Source organism: Armigeres subalbatus, chromosome 2 (assembly GCF_024139115.2).
Source record: "Armigeres subalbatus isolate Guangzhou_Male chromosome 2, GZ_Asu_2, whole genome shotgun sequence".
Taxonomy (NCBI): domain Eukaryota; kingdom Metazoa; phylum Arthropoda; class Insecta; order Diptera; family Culicidae; genus Armigeres; species Armigeres subalbatus.
Window position 1 is genome coordinate 329,572,310 of NC_085140.1, and position 6,558 is coordinate 329,578,867.

The 6,558-nt window shown below is 34.7% G+C and overlaps 1 pseudogene; it reads right to left on the reverse strand.

Annotated features, from left to right (window-relative positions):
• Positions 1–3,998: 3,998 nt before the first annotated feature.
• On the reverse strand, positions 3,999–4,777 carry LOC134209967 (uncharacterized; annotated as a pseudogene).
• Positions 4,778–6,558: the final 1,781 nt, after the last annotated feature.

Genomic DNA, 6,558 nt, shown 5'->3' on the forward strand with positions numbered 1-6,558 from the left:
AAGCTGTACGAAGAAACCTCTTCAAATTAGGACCTGATGATGTGGAAAATACAGACTACGATGAGGTAATTATAAATATGAAGGAAAGGTTCTCGACAAGGAAAGAAAAATTATTGATTTTGTCGATGCTGCCAAGTTCGTGGTCTATTCAGGATGCCATTGATGAGTTCAAAACCAATAGAAATACAGTAAAAGAGGCAAAACAATTGAAGAATAACTGTCTTTCAACCAAAAATACTAGGTCTAGTACTGCATTAACAGATGAGACAAAAGAAATAGTAGTTCAATATTTTGAAGATGATGAAGTAAGTCGAGCTATGCCTGGTCAAAAAGATTATGTATCAGTAAAAAAGATGGAAAGCGTCACAATCCAAAACGATTAATGATGACGATTTTGAAAGAAGCGTACACACGCTTCAAGGAAATTCACGATAATATTAAAATAGGTTTTTCCTCATTTGCAAGCCTTCGGCCAAGGCAATGTAAGCTTCTTTCCAATTCAGGAACACATAATGTGTGTGTGTGCACAACCCATGAGAATATTAATCTTATTTTACATAGTTTGAAAAGAATCAATTTAACAAAGGATATTAAAATGTTAACTGGTAGTCTTTTGTGTGAAAATACAACATCAAATTGCTATCTACGATCTTGTTCGGATTGTCCAGATTCTTCATCATTGGAAAATACTTTATTCGCTTTGTATTGCAAGATGAAGTGCAGTCCTATCACTGGAACGTACAACAAGCTACAATTCATCCATTCGTTATTTATTTTAATGGAAGTACGCAAATTGAACACTTAAGTTTTATTATAATTTCCGAAGATTTAAGACACGATTCAGTATCCGTAAACTTGTTCATTGAAAAAATGATTAACTTTTTACGCGTTGATAAGCATAAAGAAGTCAAAAAGATATATTTCATGTCTGATGGAGCAGCGTCGCAGTACAAAAATCGTAAGAATTTTTCGAGCCTATGTCAATTTAAATCAATGTACGGAATTGATGCAGAATGGCATTTTTTTGCTACATCACATGGCAAAAGTCCTTGTGATGCTATTGGAGGAACAATAAAGCGCATGGCCACAAGAGCAAGTTTAGCCAAAGAACGTGAGCATCCAATTAAAACTGCGAAAGAACTTTTTGATTGGGCAAATCGTAGAAAAGAAAAAGATTTAACCAAATTATCATTTTGTTTTACTTATATTTATATTTATATTTTATTTATACATATAATATACATAATATCGATGAATACATAAATATGGAATATCATACAAACAACTTGTTTAACTCACGCAAGGCCCTTAACAATAAAATCAGCATCAAATCAGTGATTCTTGAAAAAAAAAAATACTCGGAAATTTTTTTTTGTTTACTATATGTGAAAATTGTGAAATGTTTGAAATGTCATAACTTTTTGTTTATTAGTTTACCATCACCAAATTTTTATGGTAGATAGCTAATATAATGGACCGTTTTCCCTAAAAAATTACGTTCGAAAAAAGATAGGGTTTTGAGATATTTGAGTTTTGTGACAAAATGATATTTTTAAAGGCAAAAAAAATTTTTTACTGTGCACATTTTCTTAAGAATCACCATTTAGTTGTCTAACTTTGCTGAAAAAATCATAACAATCGAACATTCCGTTTTTGCTGTGCAGCTTTTTAAATATTTTTGAACCATTTTCACATACACCCTTTTGAAAAGTTAGTCGTGACTCAATATGAAGATTTGATATCGAAAAATGACGATTTAGATGAAATTGAAAAACTGTGCAAAGTTTCAACTCAATAGAAAATCATGAATTAAAAATTTTCTTAAATTTTGATGCTGTTGCTTGGAATCGCTCCTGTGTCATCTGCAAACAACGATTTTTGACACCCTGGTGGTAAATCAGGTAAGTCAGAAGTAAAAATGTTATACAAAATGGGCCCCAGTATGCTGCCTTGGGGGACATCAGCCCTTACAGGTAATCTATCAGATTTAGAATTCTGACAGTTTACCTGCAGTGAGCGATCTGATAAATAATTTTGGATCAGTTTAATAATGTACAGAGGAAAATTAAAAATCATCAATTTTACAATCAAACCTTCATGCCAAACACTGTCAAATGCTTTCTCTATATCAAGAAGAGCAACTCCAGTCGAATATCCTTCAGATTTGTTGAGCCAAATTAAATTCGTAACTCTTAATAACTGATGAGTGGTTGAATGCCCATGGCGAAAACCAAATTGCTCATCAGCAAAAATAGAATTGTCATTAATATGAACCATCATTCTATTTAAAATAATCTTTTCAAACAGTTTGCTTATTGAAGAAAGATAACTAGAAGCCTCAGCTGGATTTTTGTCCGGCTTCAAAATTGGAACAACTTTGGCGTTTTTCCATTTATCTGGGAAGTATGCCAATTGAAAACATTTGTTAAATAAATTAACCATAATATAATAAAGAAATAAAGATAAAGAGCTCTCAGGAACTTTTTTGATAAGTATGTAGAAAATACCTTGATGACAGAATTTATTCATTCTTCTCCTAGCGTATATCAACGATGAAGTTCAATCGGATTTTTGGCATTGTTACCAATGCTTTTAATCGAGATACAATTATCGAACGATTCTTACTCTCTAGCGAGTTTTTATCAATTGGTAATTTGGATATGTGAACGCTTGAGAGTGTTGTTCATCCTCGATTATTTGGAGCATAGGATAAACAACGAAAGCAGATTGCTTGAAAAACGCTTGCTTTGGTCTCATTGCACAGAATAGCCGAAAACCTGTACATTACATACAGCTACGTAGTTCAACGTCACCTTTACATACAACCCGATTGGGCCGAACCTTTGAGTTTTTTTTTGTCAATAATGTGTGTGTTTTAAAGTTCGCAGAAGATGGTCGAAGGCCATCAACTGAATCAACCGAAACGTCTGAACAATCTAGCAAATAAGTTGTTTTATTTCTCACCAAAAAATTATCGATTATCAACCGTAACTTGAAATGGTGGCGATCGATCCATTGTCATCATTAGACGAATAAATGCGGAAAGAGTTATTTGACTGGCTAAGAGGAATAGAATACTAATGCAGAAAGTTCCACATCATATTTTTTGAAAATATTCGGTATTGTATTCTATTGACAAAATTTGAAGACATCCATTTGTAAAGCTGTAGATGTAGATTGTACATGGATCGTGATGTGGTCTATATACAGGCCGTTTATAGTTTCTTGAGTGATTCGGACCAAATAAGCAGTAGCATTATTATTTCGCCACCCTCAACGCAGATTTATCTTGAAAATTTTCACAGAATGCGAAACATTCTTATTGATCTGAAGTTTTCGGGATTATAAGATAAAACTAAAGTTTCTCTAGTAATTTTAATTTAATTATGACGATACATTATTGCTAGTTCATATAAACACGCCGTTTAAGTTACATATATTTTGATTCAAATTTCGCCACACAACATGTGAAAGATTTAGTTTGAAAAATGTTTTGCAGGGTAACCATACTTCCCTCGGTGGGGTTTGATTCCACGACCGCAGACCGCTAGACAAGTGCTTTCCCTAAAGGGGTTGTAGAATCCATTCCCACCGAATGAAATGGATATCCTACAATACATTTTCCGAACTAAATCTCTCACATGTTGTGCATATGCACATCGAGATTTAGACATTGTAATTAAGGACCATTCCGGGTGGCTTATATCCGGAATATAGGCAATTAACTTTGAACAAACAAAATATTGTTATTACTGTCGCCTCTCCACATCTCGATAATGACGGGACCGTCGAGATAAGGAGAGATCGAGGAATGGAAGGAAATTTTTAATGGGTGCTAGATCGAAAACAGCCCGTTGCTATGAAAATCGGCAACAAAAGGAATGTCATCTCTTGTTTTTAATATGTTTGTTACTTCCCGAAAATGATCTAGTAGCCTAGAAATTTAGATATATCGACATAAGGAGAGTGAACCCTGAATAAAATATGACCAGAACACGTCAAGATTGAATTCCTTTAGTGGTATAATCGACTAAGTGGCAGATACTTGCTTTCGTTACATGGAGCTGAAATTGAACTTGATAGAAATATTCATCTGTTCTAAGTATCTGCCCAGCACTTCTCAAGCAATTTGTTTCGTTGCATCCTCAAATGCAATGTTATATAGGGACATTTTATCTTGACTATTCGAGCTCGGCAGCAGCAGCATCTGGTGACCCTGCAAGATAGTTACAATCAATATCGATAAAGAGTCCACATTCACGAAATGTGTTCGATGTTGATCCTGGTTTTCAGAATAATTCCATTGCTGTTTTTTTTTTCGTTTTCGTGTCCCTAAGCTATAGCCGGTATTTTTGAAAGATACCGTTTCTCGAAGTTGACACGAGTAGGAATCACGCTACATGCTTCGTTTCGACATTTGCTTACTTCAATCGCTGTAAAAATACCTTTAATTTTTAAAGCAGTAATTCTACTCTTTCTTGCTTCAAACCAAATTGCGTGTTTGCTTTGTCCTCAATTTGAGCAGCCATTTTTATTTTAAAGCAGTCTTGTACAGGGTTCTTATAATAGTATTCACCTTGGTCTCGTATAGCGATTTCTTAAAGCAGCCATGATCGTTAGCCGCCGCAAAATTATAAGCTCTTCTGTTGGCGTGTATACTCAAGTCAAGGTCGCTGGAACTCAAGAAGATCTCTTTTAACGCATCTTTCTGTCGTTTTCGCATCATTTCTGAAACTGGCTGGTTGGTGGTCGATCTTGTAGCAGTTTTAGGCGGCCGTTGTCATACTTGTAGCAAGTTTGTGTAGCGTGTGTATGTTGAATGTGTGTTTTTCCTTTCTCGTACAACAAAGTTGTACCGAAAGGCTATGTGTCTGTGTGTGTGCCCACGAAACCGAAAAACATTGACCACTTTTTCATGTAGTAATTCTTAACTGATTTTCTCACAACAAGTTGCATTCGACGGGGGCAAACCCTAAGCTATTGAATATAATCACGATCGGTCATTGCGTTCAAAAGTTATGAAGAAAATGGCGTGTTGAACCATATGACCTTGGTTGGTTGATTCGCTATACAGTATATGCAAGAGCCGTAATGTAGGCATTTATTTATGATGTGTATCATACTTATAAGGCGAAACCAAACGATTGAATAGAGAAAGGCATCGTCACGCTAGATGGATTATTCTGATTTTTTTTAATTCCCTTCCAATCAACTTGTTGTGCAAAACCTTCAAGAGACGATGCTAGGGTTCAAAAGCGGACAAAAACAAAGATGCAACTTAATCCGAAGATGCAATATTTCATATTGTTCTAGAATGTCTTCGGATGGACCAAATATGTAAGGCATTTGGGGCATCACAAAACTAGATTCAAAACCTTTGAAAAATAAGAAATTGGTAATGTTTTAAATGCAACCGCGAGTCCTACGTATACTTGAACAAATATAGTGTATTTAAACAAGCAAATAAACTAACGTAACGTACTTATATTTTACTTTTGAATTCATGAGGGTTTGATTATAGGTTAGGGTGGCTCAAAAAACACTTTTCCGAATTTTTTGATGGGCCGCCCTTTTATTCGGTTCTATTTGATGCCCTGATGCTATGGACAAAATTTCAGCCAAATCGGTCAACGTTTGGGCGGTGCTAAACTCGTTGGAAGTTTATATGGAGAAATATATGCAGAAACATCCAAAAACAGTGATTTGCAGTTGGACGGCACAATTTACGATCAAGAGCCATGCTACTCATTCAGTTCTTGTAGAAATAAATACAGAATGTTATGCTGAGAACCGCGAAAAGATTAGATTATTTTAGGCAAAGATATTAGCATAATATTGATTAGGGACACGACAACTTCCACGCTGTGTAGAATTGTTAGACATTTATTTTTTTCAAAACTTCTCTAAGTAAATTTTATATTTAGGTAAATATATATAATTAGAATTGATTTGATTCTAACTATTCGGCCCTTATTTACTCAAACAAACGTAGGGAATTTATAGATAGAGGTGAACCAGCCAAGAGCTGAAAGCCTCTTTATACATTTATACATTTCTTAATGATGATAGTATTTAAAGTTGGAAGATTTTATTAATTTAATTTTCAGCTTTGCTTTGTTTTTCGTGGGATGATCATGGAGGAGGTACTGCTAATACGTCAATGTAAAATTGTTTATTTATTCAGTAATTACAATTGACCAAATATATGATCATGCTCCCCAACCCCTGAAATATATGCTCAAAGATACATTAATTTTGGAGTAGTTATTCGTTGATATTCGTCATTTTGCGATAAAATTTCAAAAAGGAATGACCGATGTGCCACGAAGCACTTCTTTGCCATTACAACCAAGAGGCTTTATCCGGAGTATCAGTATCAGGAGTATCAGTTCCATCACTCGATATCACTTGTGTCTAATATGTTGACACTTTCTTTCATTTATTTTAAAACCTGTGTCCCGTGGCTGTATTGATGGTAATCTAACAGCGCTTTTATCGTTCGCAAAACAAAAAGTAAAAATCAAGATAGCGACAACAGATGGTTTGGTCCTTCAAGTA